This window comes from Polypterus senegalus, chromosome 12 (genome assembly GCF_016835505.1).
Source record: "Polypterus senegalus isolate Bchr_013 chromosome 12, ASM1683550v1, whole genome shotgun sequence".
NCBI classification, from domain to species: Eukaryota; Metazoa; Chordata; class Cladistia; order Polypteriformes; family Polypteridae; genus Polypterus; species Polypterus senegalus.
This window is the reverse complement of record NC_053165.1, coordinates 80,393,512-80,406,028: the sequence shown is the minus strand read 5'-3', so window position 1 is coordinate 80,406,028 and position 12,517 is coordinate 80,393,512.

Genomic DNA, 12,517 nt, shown 5'->3' with positions numbered 1-12,517 from the left:
AAACGCTTTGAGGGAATGGACGGCACAAGCCACCGACTTGGAGCTACGGCCATGAGAAGAGTCAGGATTGCGATTTGATGCCAGGCAGAGGTGACATCACCAGGTGCAGTTCATCAGCAGCCCAGAGTGGGTGAGGAGGGGCAGAGGGCCGCACCGGTGCCACCGTAGACCCACTGAGTACCCTGTAGGCAAGCATCAAGGATTTGAACGTAATTCTTACAGCTACAGGAAGACAAAGTAGTGATCTGAAAACAGGAATGACATGGCCGGCCAAATGATTCTCTCTTGGGCACACACTGAGTTGGGCATCGGCATTGAACTGGCAACCTTCTGGTTTTATATTGTGCTTTCCAAGGAAACACATGTGCCATGCAAATACAAAGCTATGGCACAGTTCCTTCCATGTAAATATATACAGTATGCTACATCTACTTTTTATAATTGACGCCCAAATTGTTCAGGGCACAGATTCCACAAAGTCCCGGGTACATTACTGGGGGATTTGTCATGGGCAAGGAAGCACTTGGGGACCCACAACTCTTGGCTTCACATCTTCATTCATTTCAGTGTGTTTTTCACCGAGTGCAGGCTCAGAACGCTGGAACAAATACTCAAGTAAATTGAATTCTAAACTTTACAAACGACTTGCTGTTTCCATGCAGCCCTGTAGACACACAAAGACACAGGCAGGAAACAAAGTGGGTAGAAACGAACTGAGATTAACGGAACCTCACAATATCTTTAATTAAGTGGCCATTAAGTAAAAATGGCCAGTTGACAATGGAGGAGAAGCCTTGAGCAGGGGAAAGGCGCTATATAAGTAACATTCATTATTATTATTAAGAAAACAAAAAAACTCAGTCAGCAGCATCAATGCAGAAAATAAACCTCTGGTCAGTTTTAAAAAAGTCATATTCAGACACCTTCAAAGTCCTGGTGTCCACTGGATGCCCACCCTTTCTTGGGCATTCAACAGCAGAGTCTTTGCTGGGCCACCTTATCTGATGACAGAGTCTTCCCTTCCATCGATTCAGAGGTGCCCAGAATCTCAGCTTGCCTTTCTGTGGGTAGGAAAGCAGCTTTGGAGTAGAGCAGTGGCACCAAGTGCCAGGGCAGGAGGGTGAGTAACAGTTCATTATTATTTGTGTTACTTTTATTTTGTCCTGATGCTGAGAGGACGGCCCCTGAATCGGAAAGCACCCGCTTAACTAACGAGACGATCAGGTGAGAAACATGGCGCTCTCTGGCTGGGAGGATTCAAATGTGTGGCCAGATGTTCCAGTTGTCATCTCTTCTATTGGCCTGCATTTTCTGTTCTGTGTTTAAGTGGGGCACTGAGCTTCTCCCGCTTGTGCTTGTAATGTGGAGACCACCTCTGGATGAGATTCCAGTCAATCACAGACCACACACACACTAACACAAGAAAGAGCCTGATGAAGACTTGAGGGAAGTGCCTGCAGACTCCAAACACAGAAGGGCCAAAACAGGGGCCTCTGAGATGGTGGTCCTAATCGACGTACTGTTGTGCAGCCCGAAATTACAGGTCTGGTAAAAGAAGAGCCGAAGAACATCTCAGCAGCGCTGGGTTTGGGGCATTAGCCTGGCAGCTAAGCCAGCATTCATTCTCATGATGTTTTAAAATACCTGGCGTGCTTGTAGAAGACTCGGGGTCAGAACATGCCAGCTCCACACGGGCAGCTGAAAATCCTGATCACGTCCCTGGCGCCGGGAAGCAGAGCATCTACCCCAATGCACTTCCATTTTGATCTCAATCATTATTTTCACAAAAACACGTAACTCGGCATTAGAACGATGTCTTGATTTTATTTCCACTGCTGGTAGTTCAGAATAAATCAAGAATTAATAAAAAAAAAGAAAGAAAATGAGACTCGGCACAACTTTATGACTTACTGTGACATCTGAGAAGCTCAGTGCTGACAGAACTCGTTGAGACTTCTCGGCGTATTTACGCAGTGTGCAATAATAAAAGCTTCATCTCAAAAACAACGCAATCCAAGTTTTTCACTTGCTGTGCATCATAATCCCCTCGGCACGAATGCAGATGTTCGTAACAGAAGCCACAGACCCGAGTGCACTCTCTCCGCCAGAACAGAGGGCTGTGCTTGACGAGCCTTCACAGCGATGAGCACAAGTTACTGGTCTGCCGACTTCTGCACCTGAGCTTTTGCACCAGCCGCCCTTTTTATATTAGGTGTGCACCACTTGTGCTCACTTCGAAATCCTGCCCGAAGGCGTATCGTCTTACATTAAACTTGTATGTGTGTAATTCATTTTTGGTGCATGGGGGGCTCTGCCCCCTCCTCGCTTCCCTCGCCAACTGCCCGGGCCTGCGCCACACGCCAGCCTCTTTGCGGTTCAGCCGCTCGCGTGTGGGGAATCGGTTATACAATTTAAACAGATTGTTATTCTCATGGGAATTGTTACATATGCGTAATAGAGCTAATTATTTTACATTACAGCGCGTAATTAACCAGAGTAAAAAAAAGAGTAAAATGTAATAATTTGAAAGTAAATTATGTTTCACGTTGCGTTAGAGTTCTTCGTTGTGTTGTATGATTTCGTTTGTTTGGCTTTGAAATGAACACGTAAATACTTTTTAAACTTACACTTTTACTGTAAAACTTTTTTGAAGGACATTTTCCTCAATATCGCATTGAATTTTGATTCTGTGTTTGGACTTTCATCGTGACAACGCAACATGTAACTGCCCGTGAGTGAATTTCGTTTCTTTCTCTCTAATAAATAAAACGACTTTTTGGAATGTTTGCCCCCGTGATTTGTTAATTGTCATAGCAAAAGCTAACGGAAACTGTAAACGTTTAAATACGAATGGCATATGAAGATCACCTTTGGTGTCTCATGTTAAGATGGACTACATTATCTTTCTTGCCGCCTGTTAAAATTTGACATGTCAGACTCGTTTGACCAATTTTCAAACCAACTAATCTCGTCCTGTTGTATAGCCCATCACTCAGACATAAATGACGCAATAACATTACGATACGTTCTACTTTCTACAGTAATTCGTGCGGTGGAAGACCAGACGGTGTTAACAGTTGTCGATATTCTTCGTGATATTGTAAGTCGATGTTTTCATCTTCCGCACCATCACCACTAGCTGTGTCAGCAGAGTCTATTGATATGCATTTAAACAATTGGCCGTGTAATCGATTGACATTTTTCTTGTGACTTCATTTCACTCCATCGTTTCTCGCTGCTAGGATTGCCAGTGTACTCATTTCTTTTGTTGATGACCCTTCGGGATTAAATTCTTCAATAAGATTTGGACACAATACGTCTTCTTTAATTGGGAACTTAAAGTGAGGAAAACGTAGAAATGTATAAGAGGTGAGAGCGCTGGAACTGAGTCTGGCAAAAGCATTCACACCAATGGAGAGGTGAGAGGAGGGCGGGACTTGAAAACATCTCGTGGCCCAAGTCTCGCGGGATTTGACAAAATCTCTTCCTAAAAGCGTCGTCTCGTCGCAGGATTTTTTTTATGTAATAGAGAGATTTATTTACCGTGTTTGTTTATGTGTGGGTGTATTTATGGAGGCTGTAGAGCACTTTGGTCAACTCCCATTGTTTTAAATGTGCTCTACAAATAAAATTGACTTGACTCTTAAACACATCACCTGAGTCGACCATAGAGAGTTGTTTGTGTAACAACCTTTAATTCACCGTCAGTTTTTCAATGAGGTCATGAAATACGACGCTCAAGAGGAGGATTGTCCTTCTGTGCTTTACCTGTCGTAGCTTTGTACAGTTCACTGGACCCAGGCACACGGCCTCTCCGGGTAGCAGCGGGCATAAGGCAGGAAGCAACCCAGAGTGCCACCCAGCAGGGCACCGTGGTGAGCCAAACACACGCCGCCAGTGGGCTTGAGAGTGTTATGTGACACTTCTACTCCTGATGATAATAATAAGAATTTAATTGTATGATTTTTGTCTTCCCCAGTGTTGAGGTGTGTTCTTGCGGGTCACTCATAGCCCCCCTTCCGGCATCAGGATGGTCTGATATGCCAGCAGAAACAGAGGACAGCAGTGGAGCTTTTAACCTAAATGACTTCATTTCCATTTCTCAGGTGAGAGAAACTTATTTTATCAAATTCCCTTCTTATTTTACGCCTGTGTGACGTTCAGATTACAGAAGGGCCTTTGTAAAAACAGAGGGCTCACGTGTTTGTGTTGTGCGGAGGTACAAACGAGTACATTTTGTACTGATATGCATCCAATAATATTTAAAAACAAAAAAAAAACGACAAAACCCAATGGGCTGGCGCACTGGAGCTGTGATGCAGGCACTCACGGGGGTCTTATCAGTGAAGAATGGCGTGTTTTTCACAAGTTTGTGGCACAAGAGTAACTTATCGCTGGCTCCCATGCTGCCTCATTTTTTTCAGAGATAAGCCAAAGTCCACGGCGTCCAGCAGCGCAGGTCCCAAGTGGTGTGGTTTTTTTTTTTTTGGGTTGCTTTTCCACTCTTTTTATGATGTACAGATATTTTTTTTTAAAGTTGTCAAACTACAACATTTAGCTGCGAGTCGGGTGTTTAGTGTTTAGTTTGCATAACACTCTCGAGTTCAGGTGACGAGTTCAGGTGACGAGTTCAGGTGACAAGTGCTGGCCCAGCGTGGTATCAGACATGACGCCTGCGCTTCACAATTCTCAGGCCCCTCATATCTGCAAGGTTGATTTTGGGTTATTTTATTGCCCTTTAATAGTTGAAACACAAATGAATGTCAAGTGGTCCTTACAGGGCGTCCTTAGCAGTTTCAGAAGGAGTGTCCCCCAAACTGATGCTGGCAGCGTATAAAGTTAATTCAGCCAAAGACACATTAGAGATCCCCCATTTTTTATTTGTAATATTTTTTTGGTTTATTGTGCTCGTATTGTCTTGTAGCTTTCAGCCTGGAGTTGTTTCTCACCGCTGCAGGGAAGGACAGGAAACAGTGAGGCCCAGTCGCTGGGGGAGACGAGGATAGGGGGACTTGTGGTTTTCTGGGGGTTCAGATAAAGTCCGTGTTCTACTTAAACAAAAATCTTGTGGTCTGCGGAGTGAAGGTGTAAATCATCTGCCTGCCTCTTCTAGGAGTGCAGAGGACGAGCGAGCCATTAAGCCATTCCACGAGGCAGCCAGCCAAAGCCCACACTGGCACTCTGGATAAGATGCCAGTCTATCAAAAGGCACACTCGTGCCCACTCAGACCGGGCCAGTCTAGGGGTGCCAAATGACCTAACATTAGTGAGGCAGAAGGAACTCAAATGACATGGAGAGTAGAAATCACTGGGAGTGGGAGAACGACATGCAACATGGGAAGAGACAGCGGCCAGGCTGAGCGCGCTTGGCAGTTGTTATAAGAAGTCTCTGTGTGGCACTGGGTGATATCCACGACGAATGTGGACTGTTTTAAAAAGAGCTTACATGCAATTCATTATTGAATGTGTTTAATATAATTATGTAACTCTGTTTTACTGATCACTCCTATCACTTTCTGTTATGTGGACTCGTTCCCTGGACACTTTTTACTACTTTTTAATATTGTTCTTTATCAGTATGCTGCTGCTGGAGTGAGTGAACTTCCCCTTGGGATTAATAAAGTATCTATCTATCTATCTATCTATCTATCTATCTATCTATTTATCTGTTATATAGTGCCTTTCATATCTATCTATCTATCTATCTATCTATCTATCTATCTATCTATCTATCTAACAGACTAGCCGTCCCACACAGCTTCGCCCACGTATTAATGAAACGGGACAATGATGAGGGTCCCGCCCGGCTCCCCACTCCCGACGTCACGCTTCCCCTTCCCCTCGGCCCGCAGCCTCTGTCTTAGATTAGTGCGAACATATCGCTCTTGCAAGCAAACTATGATACTTAATGCAATGAGAGAAGTCGCAAAATCAACCGGAATGTTCAAGCCAATTCTAGAAATCCGTTAAGTAGTTCACTCGTTCGCTAGCTAAGTGGCTGTAAGACGCGCCCTGAGGCTCGGCCCGCTGAGTCTCTCTCGGATTTGTGCAAATAAGACGGTACCACAAGTGAACTATGATGCAAAGCGTGAAGGGAGAAGTCACAAAATCAACCAGAATGTTCAAGCAAATTCTAGAACAAAAACCCAATCTAAATCTGTTAAGTAGTTCTCTTGTGAAAAGCGGACAGACACACAGACAGACAGATGTTGGATTTTATATACTGTAAATATTGGCCGTCCGTCCACCGCAGCTCCACCTGCGTAGAAGTGAAACAGGACAGCAAGGAAGGCCCTGCCTGGCGCCCTCTCCTGAGGCCCCGCCCTCTCCCCTCAGCTCCGCCCCCGATCTCTCGCAGATTGGCGTGAATAAATCGCCCCTGCAAGCGAACTCTGATTCTTAGCGCGATGAGAGAAGTCGCAAAATCAACCGGAATGTTCAAGCAAATTCTAGAAAATAACCGATCTAAATTCGTGAAGTAGTTCTCATGTGAAAAGCGGTCCGACAGACAGACGTTGACTCTATACGTATAGAGAGATATACAAATATTGTCATGACAGTGGGCTTTGTATGCTGGGTGGTGGGCAGGGTCGTAGGGTCCAGCGACTGGGGGGCATCTGTTGGTGAAGAGAGATTCACTGATCTCGACTTTGCTGACGATGCTGTGATCTTCATGGAGTTGATGGAGGCTCTGATCGGGGGTCTCAAGAGACTGAGCGGGGGGGGTCTGAGTGTCTGGGCTTGCGAGGGTCCTGACATAAACCAAGAGCCAGTCCTTTAATACCCTCTTGGGCACAGCAGCGTGTCTGTCTGCGGAGAGAGTGTCGACCTCGTCATTGAGAGGTTTACTTACCTTGGCAGTGACATTCACGTCTCTGGTGATTCTTCCTATGAAGTCACATTGGGGGAGTCATGAGGTCACTTTAAAGGGGGTGTGTGGTGCCCCCGATATCTCTGCAAAAGGACGAAGGTCCAAGTCTTTAGAGTTCTGGTGCTTCCTGTTTGCGAGACATGGATGCTATCCAGTGACCTGAGATGAAGACTGGACTCCCTCAGTGCGGCGTCACTTCAGAGGGTCCTTGGGTGTCGCTGCTTTGACTTTGAGTCACTCATGGAGTCCCGAATGAGGCACACGATGACCTGCATTGTGAAGGAGCGTCAGTGTGGCGTGATTACCCGAGGCTGGTCCAGCTCATAAGATCCACTCTGTTGGGGACCCGAGTGACTAGACCAGGCCAAGGGGTCACCCACATAACACCTGGCTGTGGCAGATGGAGGGTGGGACTGGACTGACTGGACTGGCCTTTGCCAACCAGGACCCCAAGCTGTTTCATTGTGTGGTGGGAGCGGCGACGTGCCGTACCAGTGCAGGCTCCCCAGCTTGACTTGACTTGCTTTCCTTCTACTTATTTGTGCTGCTGGTTGAAAAGCTTACGTCTATAACCAGTTTTTTTACTTTATATTTTCCTTTGCTTTCCGCTGACAAAAAGAGCAGCGGGCACTAAAGCCGTAATCATTTCAGTGAGGTGCCCTATTAACGCTTGGCCTCTTCGGTAGACAGTAGCGCTTTGTAAGGTTTGCCTTGTGCAGTAACATCTCATCTCATCTCGTGTTTCTGTCTGCTTTTCCTGGCGAGGGCCGCAGTTGTGCTGTACGTAACGTCTCAGTGCCATTTAGACGACGGAGTAACTGTGGGCACAGCAACGTAAGGTAAGCTAAAAGAAATCCTTGTATTGATAGAAAACAAAAGCACAATGATTATAAAGGCTGAAATTTAATTTAAATTGCATATTATTTAACTCTTTTGGCCCTGATTTTATGGAAAAATTATTTTGTGAGATATTCTACCTTTGGGGTGTCTAGGAATCTCAAATATGAAAAAAGAAAAAAAAAAGATCAACAATAGCTGGCAAATACTTCAGTCTCCTTGAAGAAATGAAAGTGAAAGTGGTGTGCGCAGTCCAGAAGCGTCCCTTTTCACTTCCGTGTTTCGCGGACTGTATGCCAGTCTCTCTAATAGTCGCACGTCCGGTACCAGCGGCTGCAAACGTACCAGCGTTTTACAACAACAGGATGTCGGGGCCAAAAGGGTTAATTCTTGCCATTTTCAGTAGCTTATGTTTTAATATTCCGTAACAAACATATTTCATTTGAAGTGACTGTAGAATGCAGCAACATTAGAGAGAGTAAAAAAATAAAAAACATTAAACTGAAGGTTCATTGAAATCTTAATCCACGATGCCATGCTAGGAGGGGCCAAGAGCCGACCCTCACTTGGCAGGCACACTAAGATACACTCAGTCCACCCTGTCGATGAAGAGGAGGTTTACTCACTTGGCACACAGACGGCGTCTATTAGTAGGAGGCCGAGCTGCAGAATGCTGCATTATGGGAGTATTGGTGAAGGTCATGCCAATGTAACACACCAGCGGGCACAGCCTCTCAGCTCACAGTCGCAGTTCTACTCGCAGGCCCGCCATTTATGTGCCAACTACTTGTTTTGCTTGCTAACACCAACTGTTCAGACCCCCTAAGCTTTGCGCTAGCATTGTGCCCCCCTAGCCTTTGCAATAGCCAGTTAATTGTGTTTTTGCTTGATTTCCTATTTGTGGCTTGTGGATTATTTACTTGACTTTGCAAGTATCTTGGATATCTTTGTCTGTTCCTTACATTTGTATTTTTATTGATGGGCGCCTTGCTGAACCCTCAAGGGCAACGAACAGAACCTTACCTGTCTCGGCGTCTTTGACTTTTGCTTTTTATGAAACTGGGGGGCTTCACCCCCTGCATGCTTCGCTCGCCAGCCTCCATGTTTGGTTTTCCGGATACACACTTTTAACATTTTTTTTTCTTTGAATTGTTGCTATTTCATTAGTTTCACTTTTATTTCAAAACTTCTGTAAAAACGATATTTGGAATCTTTGGAGTCCCAACGTGCTGAATCTTTTTAATGAGGTGCGTGAGACGTGTTGAATGACTTTCATGTTCTGTATCTCGCTCTGCGTGTGTTTGGCGCCCTTGTTTTTTAACCTCTTTATGACACTTTACTTTTCCTACTTTGTCTTTTATTTCTGACCTCTTGTCCGTGCTGATTGTTTTCCCATTTTCGAGTAATAATTTCCGTTTGTTTGCGCTACTGCGATCTTTACTTTCTTTTTTTTGATACTTTCTGATTTTCCTGCTTTCATATTCTTTAACTTTCTCCTCGTGTTTATCGTGCGTTTTTTTTTTTGAGCCTTTCGAATTCCACTGCTTTCGTAATCTCTCACCTGCTCTGCATGCGTTTAGCGCCAACGTTTGCGAACGTCTTTATGAACTTCTACTTTGTCTTTTCATTCTGAGCCTGATTGGGCCTGCTTTTTTTTTTCAATTCCACTTCTTCCGGGCTGATTATTACTTTCCTTATTTTCTGAATTTGCACTTTGATTATTCTTTTTCTTTTTTACATTTTGAGTCTCTTTTCTCCGCGCTGCTCTTTCTTCTTTGCTTAGTCGTTGATGTCTAACGTATTGTCCTTATACGCTTTGTATGTGCTGAGAGCCCGGGATCTGCGTCTGCTCAAAGCCAAAACACGACTGAGTGCTCTTATTTGATACGGATTGTAAGAATTTCATGTTCTACGTCCCCGCGAGACGGTCCTGGTCAATCTCTTTCGTCTTGCGGGTCTTTAAAGTGTCTTCTGTGATCTTCACTTGAAGATCACGTCTCGTCTCCCTAGTCTTTCTCTCCCAGGATTTTTTTTTTATAAGATAGATAGATAGATACTTTATTAATCCTAAAAGGAAATTCACACACTCCAGCAGCAGCATACTGATAATTACAATATTAAATTAAAGAGTGATAACAATGCAGGTATAACAGACTATAACTTTGTATAATGTTAACGTTTACCCCACCGGGTGGAATTGAAGAGTCGCAGAGTGTGGGGTCTCCTCAGTCTGTCAGCAGGACGGTGACCGCAGTCTGTCAATGAAGCTGCTCCTCTGTCTGGAGATGATCCTGTTCAGTGGATTCTCCATGATTGACAGGAGTCTGCTCAGCGCCCGTCGCTCTGCCACAGATGTCAGACTGCTCAGCGTCCGTCGCTCTGCCACGGATGTCAGACTGTCCAGCTGTGTGCCTACAATAGAGCCTGCCTTCCTCACCAGTTTGTCCCTCTTCTTTATGCTGCCTCCCCAGCACACCACCGTGTAGAAGAGGACGCTCACCACAATAATAGAGAGATGAACAGCCTTTGTGTATTTCTTTTGTATCCTGACCCCTCTCCTGTAATGATGTCGGCTTCAGGACCTCTTCTCCCAAATCCACCTCCTCTGTCCTTTTCACTTTCTGCTCTGCGACGTGAAGCTCACCTTTGGGGGCACCAAGTCGTGTGAACGTCATGTTTTAAAGGTGCAGCCTGACGGGGTAAGCATGGCACACTTTATAGCGTCTTCATTCAGCCGTCACGTCCGTCTGTATTACAGTTCATTGAATATTCTGAAGGTCTGCATATCACGGAGTAACAGTTTGCCAGTTGCCATCTGAAGATTTTGGGTTACGGTTGATTTCACCCTACAGTATTTCTAGTTGACCAATGAGAAATGTGTACCAAGTTTTATGAAAACCACTCCAGCCGTTCTGATGTGATGCTGGAACACACACACACACACACACACACACACACACACACACACACACACACACAGGGTACAGAACAGAATCCCCCCTTTGAAATATTCCCATTTTGTTTTGCTTTACAGCCTTGAATGAACACACAGACTTTTATTTCTTCCCAGTTTACTTACTCAACGCCATCTCTAACATCCAAGTGAAAGAAATCACAGCTACAGTTGAGAAGGATTTTAAAAAAATCAAAAACTACTGAGATGAATAAAGGATCACAATACACAACCCCCCGTCACTGTCATTTTGTTGACCCCCTTTTTGCTTTAATGACAGCCTTGAGTATCTTGGGTTAAGGTTCTCTCTTCTCTATCAGCTTTGCACACCACTGTAGATATTTGCCCCCCACTCTTCTTTACAGTTTAACTGTTCAAGTTTGGTCACATTGGCTGGTGAGCGTTGGTGGTCTGCTATCGTCAGATCTTTCCACAGATTTAGGTCTGGGCTCTGACTGGCCACACCAGGACGTTCACTGTTTTCTCCTTCAGCCACTGTGTGGTCAGTTTTGCTGTGTGCTTCGGCTCGTTGTCGTGTTGAGAGGTGAACATTCTGCCCATCTTCATGTTTCTGGCAGAAGGTAGCAGGTTTTCCTCCAGAATTTGACGGTATTTTGCCCCATCCGTTTTTCCTTCTACCCTAACGAGACCCCCACAACAGGATGCTGCCCCCTCCATGCTTTACTGTAGGTATGGTGTGTTGTGGATGGTGAGCTGCATTGGTGGACCGTTTGGTGTTGAGGCCAAATAGTTTGGTTTTGGTCTCCTCTGACCAGAAGACCTTTTTTCCACTTGGCATCAGAATCTCTAAGGTGCATTCTGGGAAAGCTCAAACGAGCCTCAATGTGGCCTTTCTTGAGAAGTGCGACCCTCCTGAACAAGCCACCATTGTAGAGCGCTTGTCAAATTGTTGTCACATGCACACCATTAATGACCACTCTGTGCCATCAAATCCTATAAGTCCTTCAAAGTGGCCAGTGGCCTCTCTTACCAGTTTCCTCCTTGCCCTCCCGTCCAGTTTGGAGGGTCCCAATCGTACCAAACACTATTGATGGACTTTACTGAGCTCCTTGGGATTGATAAAGCCTTTGAGATGTTTTTGGTCTCCATCTCCTGCCTGATGTCCATCCACAGCTCCTACCCCAGAGGTCTTTTGAAAGTGGCCGGCCACCCACAGTCAGTCGCTCTACCAAGCGAGGGTATGAATGGACCAGGAACAGCTTCACTAATCACACTCATTACAACTGAGCACTGCCAGTAACCGCAATGGAAATGGGGGGCACTGACACCTGATTGAGTTGGGGGGTCTTTTATTAATCTGAGGATTTCTTGTTTTTGATTTTTTTATAATTCTTTAGAACTATAGCTGTGATTTCTTTCACTTGGATGTTAGAGATGGCATTGAGTAAGTAAAGATGGAAAGAAATATAAGTTTGTGTGTTCATTTAAGGCTGGGAATATTTCAAAGGGGGATTCTTTTCAATACCCACTGTAGATTTAGCAGAAGCCATCGTGCCACACACACACATTACAACGATGTAAAGAGTCCAGTTAGGCCGAGGGTTACGCACTAAACACACACAAATCACAGCATGACTGGAGTCTGCATTTTCAGAGTTGTACGTTTTCACCCGTCCAGACTGAAAGGCCAAGCTGGCATGTTTGGGAGTTTGCGGCTCATTTTCAAAAGTCTCCGTGTTCAGGGGTTACAAACATCGAGGTGATGTGGACCTGAAGTGAAAATGGAAGACTAAAAAGTCTAAAAAAAAAAAAGACCGTAGTGGAGTGTCTGTAGCCTTCACTATGAGCCACGCAGGCGAGTGACAAATGGCCTGAACGCTCGCCTGTCACCTGTG